This window comes from Panthera onca, chromosome A1 (assembly GCF_046562875.1).
Source record: "Panthera onca isolate mPanOnc1 chromosome A1, mPanOnc1 haplotype 2, whole genome shotgun sequence".
NCBI classification, from domain to species: domain Eukaryota; kingdom Metazoa; phylum Chordata; class Mammalia; order Carnivora; family Felidae; genus Panthera; species Panthera onca.
Genome location: NC_138339.1, coordinates 10,656,426 through 10,678,188, shown reverse-complemented (window position 1 = coordinate 10,678,188; position 21,763 = coordinate 10,656,426).

Here is a 21,763-nt window from a genome sequence, read left to right as displayed (position 1 = left end):
TGATCAACCTCATGCCTAATTTTCCCCACTATTTTTCCACTAGCTCACCCCAGTGATTAAAACTACTCCCTCCTTTTGTTTCGGTAGAGTTGAGGCTTTAGTTTTGGCCTCTCTCTTCTATTGCAATATTCTTTTTTTCTCCCCTTAATATTCCTGAATAAAGTCTTCCTTGCTTGTCCAATGTTTCCTGGTGTATTTTTGCTTAGACAGGACCAGTAAGTTGAGGATTGAGAACTGATCACTGTACTCTCAATATGGATGTCATTAGTGGACTATAGCTTTAGGTTTAAAGATTCAGTGAATAACATATTTTCAGAATACCAGTAGATGATTGATATGGAGAAATTAGTTCACTGGTTTCAATGACAATATCTCTTTACTTTGTGATTAATGAATTATGTTACAAATAGTCACTTCTTTTTGATTCTCTTCAAGATTTTAGGTATTTGAAAATACTCAGAAAAATGGCATAAGCTGTTTAAGTATGCAGTGGTTATTCAAACACAAATGGTTACATTTTATTTTTTTAAGTTAAAGGTGGAAACCTACTTGAGATGAAATAAACTTTACAGATAATGAAATCTGATACACTGGCCCATGGAGGGAGCTATCTTCATGACATTTGATTAGCATCTTCTGAAGAATTTTTTTTAAAGCTTGTGAAGAAAATTCCATTTCTTTTTCTTGTTAATGCTTGTTTTCTTCACGTGGTTCTTTTATGCAAATATCCCTGGTTATGGTTTTGGCGAACAGTTCAGGCCAGGCTGACACATTAGTGTCAAAGAAATGGAGGATTTCAAAACTCGATGCTAAGCTTGTGGATTTGCAAACAACCCATCAAGCTGTATCTAAAATTACCTTTGCTGCTTGGAAAATGACTGTTAACTCGTACTGCGCTCAGAAGTGGCAATTGCTAATTATATGGAAATATTTTAACTTAATGAAGTAAGAAAATGTAGTTGGCTTCCTTATTTTAATATCCTTTTTTCTTCTCTGCTAGTTTGATGTCCTAACCTACTTGACAATTTTCTCTCTTGTTTCTAGATTGAAACAGTCTAAGGGATATTTGTTAGAAAATTCACCAGAATGCGTATAAATTAAACATTTGCAAAGTACCTTTCCTTTTCAGATCCTAAATTCATCCTTTCTTTTCTTGTGTCAAAAGAGGTACACAATTATTGAAAAAAAGTCTGGAAAGCATCACAACAAAAAGGGAAACAATAATGAAAATGCCCTGAGCCACAGATAAACTGTTGAGAAGGTGTTATGGCATTCAAGCCAAGAGGGCAACAAGATTCCATATTGTGGATCTCTTCCTGCTCCAAATGCATCATGACGATGATAGAAATTTAAGAGAGGACATTCAAGAGACATATGTATACAATAAAATCAATGCAAACAACTTTGTGTAACAAAAAAAAATCTTACTTGGAAAACATTGTGCGTAGCTGATGCTGTGAGGTACTGGGATCGCACAACATGTGAGCACTGAGAGTTTAGCCTTCTTGGGAAAATGAGGATAAGAGCTCCATTTAATCAACTCTCAATGCTTGGAATCGGTCGCTGGACCAGGACTCTCAGTCCTAAGGTGACACAGTCTGTGACCAGAAGGCGAAAGGAAATAACAAAATAACATATGTTTAAGTAATGCTGTTCTCTGGCTTAGGGGCTTGATCTCTATATGCTCAATAACACCAGGTACAAGAGTCCTCAGCCCTCAAAAATAGATTTAGTTCTGAACCAGGGCCATGGGGAGTACAGAGACAGAGGGGGAAATGTTGTGGAGAGGGATAGAGAGAGAGAGATTGCAAGACAGAGAGAGAGAGAGAGAGCTTTTCTCAACATGAATCTTACATTCATACAAAATATCAGTAACATATAAGGCAAAATAAAGTAGTGATACATAAGATAGGCAAATATAAAAATGACCAATAAATACTAGAACGGGAAATATATTCATTTAAATAAACTTAATAGATTGATAAACTTCAAGCTGGATAAAACCAATGATAGAATAAATAAAGAAATCATATTTAAGAGTTAGCTAAGGGTCCAGTAAGAGAAAAGATCAAACACACACATGCACACACACACACACACACACACACAAGTGCATATACATATTTAAAATGCAAATACTAGGCAGCAGAGAAAACAGAAATTGGAGAGTTTCAATATTTATATAATTGGAATTCTTAAAGAAGAGAAGAAATGACACAGAATCAATATTTGTTCAAACTGAAGAATTGTTTAAAATTAAAGGAGAAATAAGCAGTGCATTTCAAATTTCATGTAGTTAAAAAAATTTCCCACCTGGATAAACTGAAAATATTGAAAATTTGAAAATATCCAAGTGAAGACATATCATATGAAAAAAAAAGACAAATATTTCCTAATTACTCTGATAAAATTTTCATCAGCAACAACAAAAAGATGTTAGAAGACAGTAGTATAATGTCTCCAAGTACTCAAGGAGTATTAGTTAACTAACTAGTTAGTTAACTATTTAACTAATATTCAATAGAAGGGCACATCAGAGGCATTGCAGGAGCCAACAGATGAAGACAGTTTGTCATTCACAAACCCTTGGAATTATTACTCTTTCTAAAACAGAATCCTTACCCATTTATCACTGTAACATATTAGAATATGTTTATCATATTAGTATATTATACGATACCATACTATTTTTTTCCCACTGCTTTTCCCACTAGAATACAAGGCCCACAAGGGTGGGGACTTTACATATTTAATTTGTTGCTGGATTTCTGTCCTTTGTTAATGGGCACTCAAAGATATCTGAACTCTTAAGATGGAACTACTTTATGAGATAGCTCTGCTTAGATCAAGTATGTAAAAAAAAAGAGAGATTTCAGAGGCATAAGTGCTTATACTTGTATTTCTGTAATTTTACTTTACCTTATTATCTTCTATTGGCTTAGTTAATACAATAAGATTTATATCTCTTTCTACTGCCAATGCCTTACATGCCTGCCTATTATTGACTTTGTATTGGAATACAGGATATCCTAGACTTAATAGCTCATGTGTTGTTAAATTTCTGCATGATAAAGTATTTAACTACAGTTTATTTTAGTCTGTGGAATTTATGTCCAGATAGGTGTAATTTCTATCCTAGGAGTGGCTATCATTTGGAACACCTTAATTTGAAATATTCATCTCAGGAATTAGCATTAGGGATTGAAAACTCGGGGTTATCAGTGAATTCTAACAATAAGGTAAGGATTGTTGAAAATACTTTTATTTTTTATGTTTTTATTTTTGAGACAGAGACAGACAGATCACAAGCAGGGTAGGAGCAGAGAGAGAGGGAGACACAGAATCCAAAGCAGGCTCCAGGCTCTGAGTTGTCAGCACAGAGCCCAACGTGGGGCTCGAACTCACAGACTGTGAGATCATGACCTGAGCTGAAGTCGGATGCTCAACCGACTGAGCCACCCAGGCGCCCCGAAAATACTTTCTAACTAGAGAATTGACTGTGACTGTGGCAAGTTGTGAGGGCGGCTAGAGGGATGGGGTGGTCAACTCTGCCCTTTTATGTGCAACCTAGGAGGATCTAGCAAGGACAAGTGAGCAGTACATTAGGTCTGTAGGTTCCAGTTTCCTGAAGACACTGTCACCTGGTCCCAGAAGCCAGAATGATTCTGCCATCAAAATATTGTTTCATTCATCTTAGAATGAATCTTTCAATCCTGGGAATTAATTGGAGTGCCTGAGATAAATAGTGTAGTCTTTGGTGTAGATTATTAAAAATAGATTGTAAGACTGCTTTTGTGCCTTCTTGCTAAACTAAAATAGCTTATTTTGTCTAAAACATATTTTGATTATAGAAAATCACCTAGTAACCTCATAACCAGGTATTAGAAGATGAGGCTTAAAGCCTTATTTAACTCTAATTGCTGAAGATTATTGATATTTATCAAAAAAAATCTGACCTTGCCCGACAGCTAATCCATAGTCAGATGGAAAAATTGTAGAATAGCAGGCTGTATCAGTAAGTATTTTCCAAAGAAGCAGAACCAGTAAGTCGTATATATATATAAGCCATATATATATATATATATATATATATATATATATATATATATACGATCCTATCTTTACTTGAATATTTTCAAGTTTTAATATAATTTATCCAGGTGGGGATATTTTTTTTTATAATTTTTTTTTTTAACGTTTATTTATTTTTGAGACAGAGAGAGACAGAGCATGAACGGGGGGAGGGGCAGAGAGAGAGGGAGACACAGAATCTGAAACAGGCTCCAGGCTCTGAGCTGTCAGCACAGAGCCCGACGCGGGGCTCGAACTCACGGACCATGAGATCATGACCTGAGCCGAAGTCGGCCGCTTAACCGACTGAGCCACCCAGGCGCCCCAAGGTGGGGATATTTTTAACTACATGAAATTTGAAATTCACTTCCCCGATGACCTATTATTCCTCTATTTTTAAACAATTCTTCAGTTTGAACAAATATTGATTCTATGTCATTTCTTTTCTTTAAGAATTCCAAATAATTAAATATAAATATATTTACATATATATATAATCTTACTGGTTCTGTTTCTCTCTCTCTCTCCATATATATGTATATAAAGTCACTATGGACACATATTTATGTATATATATATATATATATATATATATATATATATCTCCATATATATATATATATATATATATATATATATATCTCCATATATATATATATAAAGTCACTATGGACACATATTTAATGGCCAATGCATGATCATTCAGAAAAAAAAAAAAAAGATCCCTGTTATGTGGTGGCAAATTATTTGGTGACAATGTTACCTGAATAAACTTGGAATGCATGTAATGTACCTAATGAACAGATAGCATTAGTGGAAAAATTTGAAAGCAGATTGTTATTAGATAGGTTTGTCATCCCATTTGAAAAGGCACTAAAAGAAAGAGAACCTAATTGGCTGATTTGTAAGCAGGAGTGAAGAAAGTAGTGTAACTATTCAGCCACTTGTAGGTTTGGAACAAGTAACTGCTTTTCAACCCCAAACAATAAAAGACAGATAAAAAAATTTGTTAAGCAACAAAATCAGATGAAACCACTGTCTAAATGCAAGGATCAAATTAAAGATCCAGCTTTCAAATTGTTCAACCTTTGAATGGCTTGGGTGCACCTCATGAAGCCTTTTCCTTGAAGAAAGTGACTTAGGGGAAAGAAACCACAGTGTGCTTTTCTCCTGGAAACCTATTAGGCAGCATTTATACTCAGAGAGAGGGGGAGAAAAAGTCTTGGGAAAAAGTATGGGTGTGGTTCTTAGGACGCGCTGCTAACTAAAATGAAATAGGCAAGTATTTGAGACAGACAGACTAGCAAAGAGAAGACCTGGTTCACATTTTACTGTTTTGACCTTTGAACAACCTTGAACTCTCACATTTATATGGGAGAAAACAACCTGAGAAGCTGGTAATTCCCAAAAGAGAATGCGGTGGCCCTGAGGATATGTTCTTCAAAATATTAATTGCAGAAAGCATAATTACCAATGGCTCCAGTGGTCCCTCCAAAACCATCACCACATGTGTGCTTGGGCTACACTTCCCACAGGCTGCTCCCCACTAATGACTGAATACGGGGAGGCTCGTTCCCGGGAGCAGGACCCCTCTAATGGGAAACTTTGGCTCAAGGACTCACTGATGTCCTTGTCAAAAGTTCCTTGGAATTGTCACGCATTTTAACATGCATCAACCTTCCTTCCTTCCGTCTTTCCTCACTTCTTTCTCTTTGCATTTTTTTTTTTAACATTTATTTATTATTAAGAGACAGAGCGCAAACAGGGGAAGGGCAGAGAGAGAGGGAGACACAGAATCGGAAGCAAGCTCCAGGCTCTGAGCTGTTAGCACAGAGCCCGACACAGGGCTTGAACTCGCAAACCACAAGATCATGACCTGAGCCGAAGTCGACGTGTAACTGACTGAGCCACCCAGGCGCCCCTCCTCACTTCTTTCTCTTTTTCCTTTCCTTGAGGTCAGGCCTGCATATGATCTGAAGGTTCCCCAGCCTCTTCTAGCACCTTCTCCATTTTCTTCCACAGGCATTTCTCTAAATTTTTGCACATGTAGTACTCTCTTGGCATCTGCTTCTTACAGGTCTCAGACTATTACAAAGGGCATGTTCTGGAGAACATCCTCTTCAGAGGTGGCCTAAGAGAATAATGAAGGACCCTCCAGAGATTGGAAGCAAGGGGCTAAATAAAACAATGGGCTGGAAACCCCCTTGCAAGGGCTAAAACCAGGGCATAATCATGAACATTTCCCTTCCCTTAGAAATTTATGCCTAGCTCCAGGAACTCGACTGCTTAGTATATCATGTTCTTTCCACCTTCTAAATAAGAGAGTTTATTGCAGATATCTTGTTCCGGGCCCACAATTGTTTACAGGTGGGTTGTTGACAAATAGCTTATCTTTTGAGTACATAGTTCTCTGGATCAAGAGGAGATGGTTTCAGCCTACAGTATACACTGCATCAGTCAGGAGACAAAAACCACACCACTTATTTAATGGGGAATTCAATAGGAAACACTGTAGGTGAAAAGGCAGAAAGGGAACACGAAAGCTATCACAAAGAGTATGAAATGGAAGCAGCTACCACTTTCAGGGGTTGGAAACAGAAAGAAAAAGTCAGGATTATTGCAGAACTGGATTCTGAGCTGGATTCAGCCCTCTAATGTGGAAGAGGAACTCTCTGTGGATGGAGTGCAAACCTCAATGGTCTGGCACTCGCCCTTGTTCGCTGGTTCTATTGTCTCTGAGGGGACAAAGTGAGTGTTTCCTTTGAAGAGTGCTGAAAAATTACAAACCATTATTGGCTGCTGTCGCTGGCATATCTCCCACTGATGTACCGCAACACTCTTACTGGAGTGATTTTGCAGGATCAAAATGCAAGCATCACGTATCTTTTTTCTTCTTCCAGTCTCCAGTCTTCTCCTAGAATCCCCAGAGGGAAAGCCCAACTGGGAGTCAGCTGGCAAAAGAGAACAGATGGTTTGCAGAGTCTCAGTGTCATAAAGTACAGTACAGCAGGTAAAATTCAAGCTGAAAGATAGCAGCTTAATGATGAGCATACCTCCTGTTATAAATATTACTGTACATCACTCAGACTGCTAAGCCTCTATGTCTCATGGCATGGCTGGATAAACACCTTAAATTTTTTTTTTTCTCATTCAGAGAGGCTGTAAGTGTATTTCAGTTGTAAGGTAAACAGTGAAACAAATATTTGCTGATCAGAAGGGTAGACTGTGCTGGTCTTTAGGGTTATTTATAATGCATGTCTTTTTCTTCCCTAATTTTGGGGCATAAGGTTGGTTCATGCTCTAACTTTTTGTGATAGAGCCACAAACCCATTTCTGACCCATGAGTGGAGACTGGGAATGGTGTGTATCATTTCTGGGGTCTGCCTTTAAGTTTTGACCCAAGGCTCTTAGGAGCACCCTCTTTCCTTCTGTATACCTCAGAATGACCCCCAGAGTTCAAGATAAGGCTGCCTCATTAGCCTAGATCTAGAGGGACTAAGGAGCAAAGTCTCTAGTTAATCACAATACCCATGAAACATGAAAGAGAAGGGAACCATGCTGTGCTTAAGCCAATGAAATCTGGGGGCTGTTTATTAACGCAGCTAATCTACTGCATTTCTGACTGATAATCATTTCTGACTGATAATATCTATGTTTGTTTCAAAACAACTTCTTAGTGATGTACTCTTTCTCTGGTGATAACATGGATGAACTAAACCTTTTAAAGTTTATTTTAAAAATTGTTTATTTCTATTCCCTTATTTATTTATTTTTAAGTTTATTTATCTTATTTTGAGAGAGAGAAGGGCGGGGGGACAGAGAGAGGGAAAGAATCCGTGGCGGGTTCCATACTGTCAGCCTGGAGCCCTACATGGGGTTCAATCCCCCAACCCTGGGATCATGACCTGAGCAGAAATCAAGAGCCAGACGCTCAACCAAATGGGCCACCCGGGTGCCCCTATTCCACTTCTTTTTAAAAAATAATTTGAGATAGCTAGTAACTGTAAACTGTAAACAAATAAACAAACTGTAAACAAATGCTAAATGATTGTTGGAGGTCCCAAGAGGATGACCATTGGTTGACCAGCAAGCTGGATGCAGGCAATCAGAGACACCTCACCCTCTTCCTGTCCTTGGAATGTACATTCTGCCCCTCATTCCCACAGAGAAAGCTGTTTCCAGGGACACAGCCTTGAGACAGTAATGTGTTATTAAGACCATCTGGACTGTGTACATGATTGAACTCCATTAAGGCCTTTGTAGAAACTCAAGATTTTCTGCTGATGGGTGTGGAGATCTACTCATCCTGCAGCGATACAAGACAAACCTCATAGGTAAGTTCCCTGGCTTATTAAACCTCCCACCTACCTGTCATTCTGGAGTGATCTGCCTCTTTCTTCAGTCTCTCCTTGTCCTCAGTGTATGAGGGCCAGTTTCAGATTTCACCTAAGAAATTCCCAAGGTTTTGAACCATCAGTGATCCTTTTTATATGGACAAAATTGATTTGAATTGTAGAGCTGTCTGAACGCCAGAGGCCTTCCCCCAGTTTGAATTTTAAGGAAATTAAAATATTTTTTATTTGGCCAAAAAGTACATTTTAAATAAAAACTTAAAGAAATACAAATGCATTTAGTATTTGTAGTCAGCCCAGTGTATCTGTTAGTGGTTGATTGTTAATGTGGTCTTAAAAACCTGCCAAAATCCAAAAGATGTGACGGTGCTAAGCCTAAACAACTGAATAATTCATCATCGAAAATTAAATAATTTTCTCTTTAAAAATTTGAAATGCATGCATTTGAAAGGCATAACTATGGCTATAATTTCAAATCTGTATTTTTAAAACAGGGAAGAAAGTAGAATAAAAATTTTATTGTTGGTGACCCTATAAGCTCTCAAATGGAGGTCTGAGCCTTTATTTTCATAGGTTATGCTGGGCATTTTTTAAAAGTAGATAACATTGTAACCTTTAAAAAGGCAGATTTTTAATTACCAGAATAAATCTTAGACCTTATTTCTTTACATTGCTTTATAATTTCTCAAGTCTCATAATCCATTTGAATTGGTGTAGAAGTCAGGTAAAGAAAATCACATCTGTTACTTATCTATTTACTTTCCCCAGCTTGATTGAAATATAATTGTCATACAAGACGGTATACATTTAAGGTGCAGAGCTGGTTGATTTGGAACACTTACATACTATAAAATGATTAACACCAGAGTGTAAGCTAATACCTCCATCCTCTCACATAATCACCATTTTTTAATTCATTTTTAAATTGCAGCCTCTACTTAACCTAGACTCCATATTGTCAAAATGAAATAATTGTAAATACGTTTTTTTGCCCTGAAGTTCAGCCAGATGGCATGCCCCAGGTGTGAAGTTTCAAGCATGATTCTATTCAAATGTCAAAGGTTCCAGAACGAACTCCGCATACCAGCCACACTGTCTTTGCTCCAGACCCGAATTCTCTAGGGGGAGCTTGGATTCCATCTAGCAAAGTTCATAAGCAACCCTCCATCAAACAGAAGTAGGGATCTCAATGAATCTCTTTCTGCTTTTCAAAAGAATGTGTGGTAAGTGTTTTTTTGTTTTGTTGTTTTGGTTTTTTGTTTTGTTTTGTTTTGTTTTGTTTTGCCTACATCCAGGTTAGATAAAAGAGATGTTCTAGGGAATTGAGTGAGAGGCCCCTTCTCAGTCTTGGCAGGTTGAGGTCTGCAAGAGGGGAACTATTCCCAAGAAGAGTTTCAGCAAAATGGTGCTTAAATGCCAGAGGCCGTGAAAGTCAGAACTGAAGTTTCATGATTTCCACTGTGAAAAACACAGAGCCGGATTAATTTAAGATGAAGTATTGGTGGCAGTTAGATGGGGGGGGGGGGGGGGGGTGGGCAATTTGTGGCAAGAGTCAGTCTTTTGAAGATAAGGATTTATTTGCTAATGATACTGCTTTACATTGGTAGAGGTCTGTTAGATTTTCAAAAACATTTTGAGCAGATTGTTATTTTTTCTTCCCCAGAACACAGGAGTTTACTCTCACCATTTCACAGTATTTGTAAGTAGAAAGCAAGAAACAAACAAACGAACGAGTGCAAAGCACCTTGGTCTTTTAACCCAGAGGCTGGTGCCTGTCCCACTACATTTTGCTCATTAGCTCATTAGCTCATTTTGCTCATTAGACCACAATGTGGTCTATTGTGGGCATGTGGATACAATCCATTATAATAAAAGAGCATCATCATTAGCTAATCTTATATATATCAACAATTCAGACAGAAGTACAAGATACTTAGTACTTGTTTTAATTAGAGTCATTTTTTATCCTCATATCCATTTTTTTGTGTGAATATTTTATCTCCTCATATTGGATTTACTAGATATTATTTCTCTCTCTTTGCCTTACTAAGCTCAGGGCCTAGGGGTTAGGCTTTACTCCAGGTAAGAAAGCAGGGAAGCGTGTGATCTTCCTGATTCTTTGGGGAAGATAGGAATGAGGGGTACTTTATCTCTAATAAACTTTTAGTCATTCATATTTTTTTCACTGTGCTGGGACACAGGCAATGGTAGTGATGTCCATTCCAGCAGGATAAAGCTGATGTGCTATTAACAAAGACACTGTCCTTTTCTACCCTTTTAAAAAAATTATTTATTTATTTTGAGAGAGAGGGAGGGAGAGAGAGAGAGAGCAGGGGAAGGGCAGAGAGACAGAGAGAGAGAGAGAGAGAGAGAGAGGGAGAGAATCCCAAGCAGGCTCCGAGCCCAACTCGGGGCATGATCTCATGAACCTGGAGAGATTGTGACCTGAGCAAAAATCAAGAGTCAGACACTGAGCCACCCAGGCACCCCTGTTCTTTTTTACTCTTTTACTCAAAGTCTCTTTCCCTACATGGAATGAAAGAGAAAGAAAATCCTGCTTTGCTATAACCACCTTTCAATTTGCATCTTTCATCCTGTTCCTATGCCAAATCCATCTCTATTGGAAAAGGAAAAAAGAAAAGAAGAAAAGAAAAAAAAAAGATATCTGTAAGTGGTTAAGACTTGTAGCACACAAAGCCAAAAAAAGTAGCATTGAAAGCTATGACTTCACACTAACATGTGCATCTAATGGCAAGGGGAAGATAGGTGATTCGATCAGATTTGATCAAACAGGTCATTTGAAAATCAAACTAAAACAGTCCTCTGTATCCAAAAGCCCCAGAGATTATCAGTTAGCAATCTCATCTCCTCTCATAAAGTAGAACATATTATAATATCTAATCTTTTGGTCAATATGTTTAATGTAACATATTAGGTATTTTAGGTTAAAACTTATTATGAGTAATCACCTTCTGGCTGCATAACTTGTATCAATCAGCAAAACAGCCCTCGAGTAGATTGAGTGGCTATAAAATCCAAATAAAATCTCCACACTTTGTCCAACAATATGAAAATCAGGTCTGTGAACAGTGTGAGGACAGCATACATAAAGCCTCCAGGGACTTGGAATACAGTTGGAGCTCTAACAGTATTAGCATTTTAGTAACAAATGATATGCAGAGAAGGCCGGTTTCAAAAGATACGCTTAGGACTTCAGAGAACCGGTCCTGTGAGCGCCATTGGTATGATCTTCCTTTCAAATGCCACCCTAGCCTTTGATTGCCAACTTTGCTTTGACTCTGAACAGTATCAGTCTATAAAAGCCTAAAGGTTAGCTTTCCACTGGAGGAGTGTGTAAAGGAAGTGCAAGAGTGAAGCTGAAATCATAAAAAGAAAGCAGTGCAGCATGTCATGGGATTGCTGAAACTCTAAGGCACAAAATTAATCAGAGCCCATCCTTCTTCCCTTCCTAAAAGGCTGCGGGAATAGGAGACAAAGGAAAGGCTTCCCTTCCCTTCCCCCATTGCTTGCCCTTTAATAGGCCACTCTCAGAGTTCTTCAAATGCCAGACAGAAGGTTAAGGAGACCTCTAGTTAAAATGCAAAATAGCTCTTACCCCGGAGGTATTTTGTGGTGAAAAGATTGAAACCCAGCCACAAGGAAGTTAATCTTAAAACCCTTTCAACAGAAGGTAAGGAAGAATCCTTGATTTTTCCTCTCTTTGATAGGGAGTAGCATAATTTAACTATGGAATCCTAAACTGTGTAATTTATTTTCAGGATTTTTGAAAAATCCTGGTCTTTGCGGAGTCCATGGCGTGAGGGAGGATCCAGCAAGAGCTGCTGGATGGTAATATCATATCTTCCATTCAGGTAAAAGAGTATAATGGCAATAATAATAAAACTTAGTATTTTAAAATATAGCCTTAAACCAATTTACCATATATTAGTACCATATGTATTTTCCGTCATCCTTAATTAAACCAAATAAGTCAATTTAATTTTAACTAACATTAAAACAACTCCTTGACTAATAATGAATGGAGTTCGTAATTATAAAAGAATAATAATAGCTTATATTTGCTTTGCATTTACTCATTTGTTATGTGTTAACTCCATGAGTTTTGCTCACCTGAATTCCCTTCATTCATATTAAGTGCCCTTCGGGGTTGGTCCATTACTATCTTTGTTCATAGATAAAAAGATTTAAGCAGAAAATTAAGGAGCTTGCCCAGAGACATACAACTCAAAGCTGGTAGGACGGTATGAATCCAGGCAGGTGACCCCAAGAGCCCAACCCGCTGACCACTACATTGGGGCATCTCTGGTACAATGAGTCCCTCCCATGGACTAGATGCCCAGACGATATTTAGCTTCTTTCCCTTCTGAAGAACTCTGTGAGGGAAGCATTCCCACTAAATATGAGTTTGTAGATTGCATCCTTAAATGTAAATAACAAGCTAAAGAAGTTGCGTTCAAATTGATAGTTACATGCAGATCACATGATCTGTATTGTTCAAGATTATGTTTTTTTTAATAAGACAAAATTCCGTGTGTATTGAAAACAAGGGAACAGAGGTCAATTTTCATCTCAGATGTTTTGAAATACTTAGTAGGGCCTAGATAAGTAGTGAATAACCTTTGAGGCTAGTTACACCACCAAGTATACACAGCGGCCTGGAAAAACTACACCCTCACTCACTTTACACAAATATTTTGTTGAGCCAAGTAGGATAGAAAGAGCCATCAGATTCACCAGGGAAACTCACTAAATTTCAGATTTCTTGGTCTCTGCTCTCAGACTCTTGGGCACGGGGGAGCTGACATATTAACTTTTAACAAATATCCTACTCATGTTAGTGGAAAATGTTTGTGATTCATAATAAATGCAAACATGAAATACACTGTACCTCAGCCCCAAACCTTCTCAAGTCCACCCATGGACTTTCCCCCTTTGGGATGGCCAATATGGCTCTGAGTCTCTTAGGAGCCTTCCAGCCTATAGGGGTCTAACTGGGATGTCATCACTGGAAACCGTAGTCAGAGAAGTGCCTGAGACATGCCCAAGCTTGCATGGACAGGCCACAGAAGAATTGCAGCTAGCAACAGTGATGAAAAAGAAAACAAATATGTGGCGGTGTTACAAAAATTGTAAAATCACCGAGGAAATGTAAATGTTATCATTATGCCTGCTATTGTTATAGTAAGTATTATTTGGTAGAGGAAGAACATTTCCTCATTGTGTTTAGATGCAACAGGAATTTATATTTCCTCTTTGTGTGGCTCATTTCATACAGCAGTTTTGAGTCATAAAAAAGCGAAAGCAGTTTTCACGATGAAAATGTTAATAATGGGGAGAAGTGTGTACATTATAACTGGAGATGGTTTCAGGACTCCTGCCACACCTGAGTGCTGTCTAACTTACAAAGTCCCACTCTGACAACCCTGCTCGGGAGACTCCTGCAAGCTGTCCCCTGCTCCATCAAGGCCACTGCGTAGTGTGGGGAGTGGGGACATGTTGTACCTCCGGGAAGTGCATTCTAGTGCGTGAAAAGAACAGGGGATCTTAGCAGAGCTACCTAAGCACAAAGCCCAAGTTCCTGAGGTCTGGCATCAGTGCATGGCATATGGATGGACCATGCCTTTCCTGAGGCCACTCATTTCCTTCCAGGCTCCCATGAATGTAAACTCCCATTTCCTTTCTTTTTTCTTTTTTCTTTTCTTTTTTTTTTTAAGTAGGCTTCTCGTCCAGTGCAGGGCCCCAAATAGGGCTTGAACCCATGACCCTGAGATCAAGAACTGTGCTGAGATGGAGTCCAACGCTCAACGAACTGAGCCACCCAGGCGCCCCATGAACTCCCATTTCTTAATGTTTCTGGTCATGCTCTCTGTTCCTTGAAGTCAGAAGGGCCAGCAGTGTTTATTTTCTAAAATGGGAATGATTATTTTGGAGACATGAGTCTTGGATAGAGAAAAGAGATGCGCTGCTTCTCCTTGTATGGAGAGGTGGGTGTGGAAAAGGCACACAGGGCAGATTAAATGAACTAAGTGCCCTCATTCTTTCCTCCTTCTGACATCACAGTTTCTTCTCCTGTCACTAAAGAGGTGGAGACCAGTGTCACTCCTCTTGATTCTGGGCTGGCCTTCTGAGTTGTTTGCACTTCGTCCCTTGACATGAGAACTTGTCATGGCTAGCCCGCAGAAGGGTGACAAAGCATGAGGGGCAGATTGAGTCACCCAACAGCCAGCCAGCCGTCCTTTGCACAAAACCAGCCAAGATAAGCAGAACCACTTGGTCTCATTGCAGCGGACGGGCACCATGCTCCTTAGTAACAAACCGCCATTGTTTAAGCTAGCGATGTTTTGTATTGTTGGTTCTCTACCATGACTGTGTCAATAAATAACTGATACAGCATAAAATGGATGCAGATGAAGACAACGGTGAAAATATTTGCCTGTTTGGGGTGAAGTAGAGGATGGTGTAGATTTATACTTAAAAATTAATTGCTTTACTCCTCTAGTATGAAGATACACAATTAGTGAGTTTAACAACATCAGTTAAAGTAGATTACATCTAATTTTAATTTAGTGTTCCTGGAGCTTCAAATCTTAGAGTCTTTTTAAAAAGAGATTACATATTATCTGTTAATTACATCTGTTGGGATTTATCACTTGCTTAGGTTCTCTGCCTCAGTATCAACAAAACATTTTTACTAGGAACTTTTTATTCATTTTCTTAGTCACTTGAAAAGAACCTCTTGGTGTCCATTTTTTCACTTTCGTTAAAATCTACCACCCCCATTTTTTCCATATGTTATGTCACTCGGAATCCATGCAGAAAAAAATGGCACACACAAATTAGGATACTTGGGATACTTTGAAGACAGTTGAACAAATGCACCACCTACATAGGTCTGGGTGAGCTAACCCACAAGGTCATACACAGAATGTAGTACTGGATGGAAATAGCAGGGCTGATGATACTCAAGGTAGAAAGAGTAAGGTGATTGGTTTCTGCAACCTGAAAGGAGAGAGCCCTTTACAGAACCTGCAGGCGTAGAGTTGTGAGGATAAAAATCCCAAGCTTACTCCTCTTTTCTAATCTATGTCTTGGGATCTCTTTTGTCCAAAGCCAATTTGTGGACAAAGTGGTCCATTGAGGCAGTTGATGTAGGGAGGCTTCAGAAACCAAAGAGAAGGTTGGAGATTAATCTGGAAAAGCCAATGTGAGCATGACGGCACATATGCCTCTCATATTTTACCAATGATCCTCCTTTCTAAATAACAAAGGAGGGCTTCCTGGCAACCTTGGATACTAGATGTACTGGGTTTTGAATCATCACTTCCCAGGAGTCAGATTATTAACATTATGCATTGAAAAACTTATATTATGCCTTTTGTTGTCAAAACACCTCCTATCTCCCTAAGAATCAGTCTCAGGCACAACTCCTGCTCCCTGACCTATGTAACCTGCCAGCAATAGAGACCAATGCTGAAAACTTGCCATCACATACCAGCCACTTGGCAGTAAATTGATTACACTATGTTGTTATGCTTCTTCTACCCTGGAATCAACAGTCACTAATCTCTACTAGAATCAACACGTTTCCAGCTATCAGTTTGTCTTGTTGGCTGGCACCACTATTGAAGGGCTTAAAAGGAGTGATTCATTGGGACAGTATCATGGGTAACATTACCTTAAACCAAGGGGCTCACTAAATTTCAAAGGAGATGGGCAATGGGCACAGGGTGGTAGAATCTACTGGTCTTACTACACCATCCAAAAGCTACTGGAAATACACTCCCTTTTTGAAGGCATTGCTGAGGTGAAATGTTGGAGGAGATACCTACATGGTGGGTTGCCATCTTCCAAGATGCAGTACGAGTCTGACATCAAAAACTAGTATTTCAAGCTGTGCCTAGTAAAGGTTGAATACATGGGCCTGCACACCAAGGTGTAGAAATAGGAGTGGCACAACTTCCCATCACTCCCAGTGAGCCACTTGGGAAATTTCAACCTCCTGTCTTCAAAATTAAGTTACTTACCAGGTGACTGTGAAGTGAGGAGAGGGATATACTCCCTCAATTTTTGAGGATCACTTGAAATTGACTTTATACTGATTCTGTTCCTAAAATATCCAGAATGGTCAGTCAGTTGGGTTAGGGGTACAGAAGGCCAAGTAAATAATGGACTTTTTTTGAGATTCCCCTCACAGTGGATACGTTTGGTTCCTGAACACTTCTAATAGTTATTTTTCCAGTTTCTGAATGCATAGTTTGGTATAAACACACTCAGCAAAAAGCAGACACCTCATACTGGTTCTCTGATAGGTGGAGTCAGAGCTATTATAGTAGAACCCATTTAATGGAAAATGCTAGATATATCTCTACCTAGAAAACTAGTTAACCAAAAGCAATACTGCTTTCTTAGAGGGTCTGCAGAAATTGTCACTTTTAAGGACCTGAAGGATGCAGGGAGAGTGATTTCTGCCACATTCTTATTCTAATAACCTGCCTGGTTATTATGCCAAAAATACATGACCTTAGAGAATGACAATGGGTTGTCATCAACTTTATCATGCAGCAACTCCAATTGCAAATGGTGCTTCAGATGTGTCTTCTTTACTAGAGCAAATCAACATAGTTTTTGTTACCTAGTATGCAATTATTGATCTGGAGAACTTCTTCTTCTTCTGTTTTTTTTCTCTATACCTTTTAGAAAGACCACCAAGAGTGGGCTTTCAGTATTCTGGCTGTTCACTGATCTACCTTGTAGGTATTCCAACTTCCAGCCTTCTGTCATTATCTAGTCTTCAAGGACCCCTATTGTCTCCCTGTTCCATAAACTATCATGCTAATCCACTCTATTGATAATATCTTGCAATTGGACCTGATTATCAGGAAGAAGTTATTTTAGCAGCTAGATATAGCAATCCCACATATGCATATTTTAACACTTTTAGAAGAGATACATCTTCCAGAGGACACGAAACAAATCCCTTGAAAATTCAGAGTCCTGCCACCTTAGTTAAATTTTGAAAGTTCCAGTGGTTCAGGTATGTTGAACAAGCCATTGAATCTGATCAAGATGCAACATGAAAGATAAGCCATTATATCTGGTCTGTCCTAAAAGCAAGAAAGAGGTACATTACATAATAGGGCGCTGTAAGTTATAGGGGGCATATTCCTCCTTCTTGTGTGCTGCTTTGACCCATTTATAAACAACACAAAACACTGACAATTGTTTGCAAGTTCCTGTGCAAGGGAAGAATCTACAGTGGGCCCAACCTGTCAAGCAAGTTGCTTTGCCATTTGAAATACTTGTGCCAGACAAGGATGTTTTACGGAGACTTTGGGACCTTCAGGATTTTAGAGAAAAGTTATACTATTTTTTTTTCTTTTGCAGATAATATTCTCCTTTGAAGAAGAGCTTCTGGGTTGCTTTGTGCTGTATTCTGCCAACACAGAATAGTTCTGTGCAGAATGCCTACCCTTGACCCAGAGCTATAAGCATCTCTGTGCTGGAAGCCGAGCTATCCCAGCCTGAGTGGCAGGGCCCGGGCTGTGGACGGATTGTGACTGCAGGGCCGCCACCGACAGTGAAGCTTCTTGTACTCCCGCTTTTAGGTAATTTGGCCTTAAAACTACCTGGGGTATTGTCTGTCTGTCGGGGAATTGCCCTTGGCAGGCCCCCTGGGAAAAGAACCGTTAGGGAAGAAAATAAGTTCCGCAAGAAATTGTGCGGCCTTACGTTTAGCCCTTGCCATCCCCTATGGAGACTCCTCTACTTACAGGAAGGATAGCCTCGCACCTTTGCCAGCAAAGAGGGCCTGTAGAGAAGAGACGTATGGATTTTGAAAGCCTCACTCCGGCAACTAAGGAGTGTACCTCTGGGCACAGGTGACTTCAACCCCTAGGCCCACCTGGCCCTCCGGAGGCATTCCAGATGATGACTGAACCTAGTCAGTTAAGCTACAGAATGGTCCATTAATTCCTAGGTGCACTGTCTCTCTGAGAATGTGTGAGGCATGGGTTTCCAAGGCTTTTTCGGCCCCTTCCTGGCACCTCGGACCGAGGCAGACACATTGTTCTTCTGGCGTCATGTGGTTAGAAGTTCATGTCCCTGTAACTGTTCCACTTGAGGTGTTGAGAAATGGAGGGCCTTTCACGAGAACAGCAAAGCAAATGCTTTATAGACTAATAATTATAGATAAGTGCAGATGCATAATGGAATAATGTAAGAAATTAATCTATAATCAAAGGGTATGCGGGAAAGTTAGGAGAAAATCACCATGTTATTTCTTAAAGGTTGTTTACACATAGGAACATTGTCAAAATCAGGTAATGTTAGAAAAACATAGATGACGTATGCCGCAAGGAAACCACTAGCATAAATAATGCCACGTTTGCTACAATAAATCGGCCAGTTCAACCCACTGCGGTTGTCTGTGTCCATTTTTATTTTAGTTTTAGTTTTTTATTTTAGTTTTTTATATTCTAGTTTTTTATTTTAGTTTTGTTTTATTTTCACCGATGCCGTTCTTCCTTCGGGAACCCCTGCTTGCTGGAGCTGGTCTCCGGCATCTCTGTGCACCTCTTCTGCTGGGGTTTTCCAGAGATCGTATACAGCATCTTTATCCATGCCTGATGGATGCATCCGGCAGCATTGGATCCATGCGGTCACATAGACTAGGTCGTGTGGCAGCTGGTACCCCAACCGGTTCCTGTTGCAAAGCCCTTTCCATGTCTTTCTTTTTTTTTTTTTTAACGTTTATTTATTTTTGAGACAGAGAGAGACAGATCATGAATGGGGGAGGGGCAGAGAGAGAGGGAGACACAGAATCGGAAGCAGGCTCCAGGCTCTGAGCCATCAGCCCAGAGCCCGACGCGGGGCTTGAACTCACGGACCGTGAGATCGTGACCTGAGCTGAAGTCGGACGCTTAACCGACTGAGCCACCCAGGCGCCCCTCCATGTCTTTCTTGAAAGGCTCATCCTTCTGTTTCCTTTACTAAAAGGGTTGGAGCAGTATTCCTAAATTCTTCCAATGATGGAGATTTGGGTGTGCGGTCCTCGAAGGACCATGATATTCCATTTCAGTGGAGGACATCAACCATCTGCTTCTCAGCTCGTGATCATTTTTTTAATTATAAAGTGAAGAGATGCCATATTTTGCTGTTTGTTTATTATGCCCCTGGGAACATCATGATATATATTTCAATGTAGCCTGAGGTTGTGTGCTATGGTTTTATTTACTTTCTTGCTCAATTTTTTTGACATAAAATTGCTTTTTTAAACTTACTTAGTTTTCTATGTACCTATTCTATTTATTTTATATAAAATTTACCATATGCCTATTTGTGTTTTTTTTTTTTTTTTCTCACATATATTCAAACATAGTACCTAATCTATTGAAGCCATTTTTCCCTTTGGAGATGTACTCCTTGGCACAAGCTTCTCTCCTGATTCCATCTAGACTGGCTTCTCTTTTGAAATGTAAAGTTATTATCCTGAAACCCTTCTTTGCCACTTTGGTTTGTTAAATCCCTCGTTTGATAGATTATCAGTCTCCCATTGTTTTGACTTGTCCCTCTTCATCTGATGTGTAATATGACACGCATAGCATGTAAATATTTTGCATGTTTGATTGATGTAGTCTATCAGTTTTCTCAATTTTTGAAACAACAATTTCTAGAAAAGGCCTGGGGAGTCTGATATATCTATTAGGGAATTTTCTATCAGTTTCTCTGTCTTCAGACACAGAGCTCATCTACACTTTGCTTGGAACTGAATGCTTTCAAAAGGCAAATCAGCTTCTTTTACTCCAGTTCTGGCCTCTGGATGTGCTTTGGGTTTCTTATCTCTGAAAAGTTTACCACTTTATCAGCTTGCTGCCTTTCAAATACTTGCTGAAAGCTTTTGTTCACTAGTGCTTTCGCTCCCATTCTTTCTGTTTCTGAGGATTTATGTATCGTAACTTTTTGACTATCATTTTAGAAGACTTTTGACAGCAAGAAGATAAGTAGGTATGGGATATCTGCTATGTATAACTAGAATTTTTATAGATTTTCTTCTAAACTTCACACAATTATCAAGGTATACATTTTCCCATCTCTAAAGAGGTGTGCTTCACACAAAATCATAATGATGAATAATGAGCCCAAGCTCACAGAATGTTCATGGTGAAAGAGATCTTACAGATTTCTGGTACAATCCTCTCATTTTTCAAAAGGCAAACAGGCCAATTTCATGTGAGTAATTAATACCAAACTGGGAGAAAAACACATATATTCTGACCTGTTCTTTCTTTCTTTCTTTTTAAACTTTTTAATGTTTATTTATATTTTAGAGAGAGAGAGTGTGTGTGTGTGTGAGCGGTAGAGTGGCAGAGAGAGAGGGAGACACAGAATCTGAAGCAGGCTCCAGGCTCCGAGCGGTCAGCACAGAGCCCGAAGTGGGGCTCAAACCCACAAACTGTGAGATCATGACCTGAACTGAAGTCAGATGCTTAACCGACTGAGCCACGCAGGCACCCCTGACCTGTTCTTTCTAATCTTTATACTTTCTTACTCTGATCAAACATTTTTTGGGACCAGCTATTACACTATGTGCCAAGGATAAGAGTTTGGATAAGAAATTATATGTGTGTTGGGGGAGAGCTGTCTATTGGGCTGTAAGTCAGTGGTGAAGAGGGACATTTGAAATTTCTCAAAGCATATTAAATATTATAACTTTGTATTTGCAAAACGTAAAAGTGATAGTTTTAGGGGTGCCTGCATGGCTCAGTCGGTTAAGCATCCGACTTCAGTTCAGGTCATGATCTCACAGTTTGTGGGTTCGAGCCCCACTTTGGGCTCTGTGCTGACAGCTGGGAGCCTGGAGCCTGCTTCAGATTCTGTGTCTCCCTCTCTCTCTGCCCCTGCCCCATTCATGCTCTGTGTGTGTGTCTCTCTCTCTCAAAAAAGGAATACACAATAAAAAATAAACTAAAAAAATGATAGTTTTCATAATACAAACAATGGAAAGTAAAGCTAGACAGAAATATTTTTTTCTGGCTGGGAGACACAATGTAATGATTTGTAAATGCAATCTTCATTAGAGTTATCAGAATATCCAGGCGTTGCTGGAGGAGGGCTGAGATGTCTAATTTATCACAAAGAAGGTAGATAGAAATGTTGAGAAACAGCGCGATATACAATGTTTAGGTTTTTAAAAATCGCTCTTCTGTTCCTCTCTTTAAATAGCTTGTGCTGACACGTAATCATTTTGGCTAGGCAAAGAGTTCTTGGTCTGAAATAAATTTGGTTTTCCAGCGCCTAATATACCCTTGAGTGTCCTACAC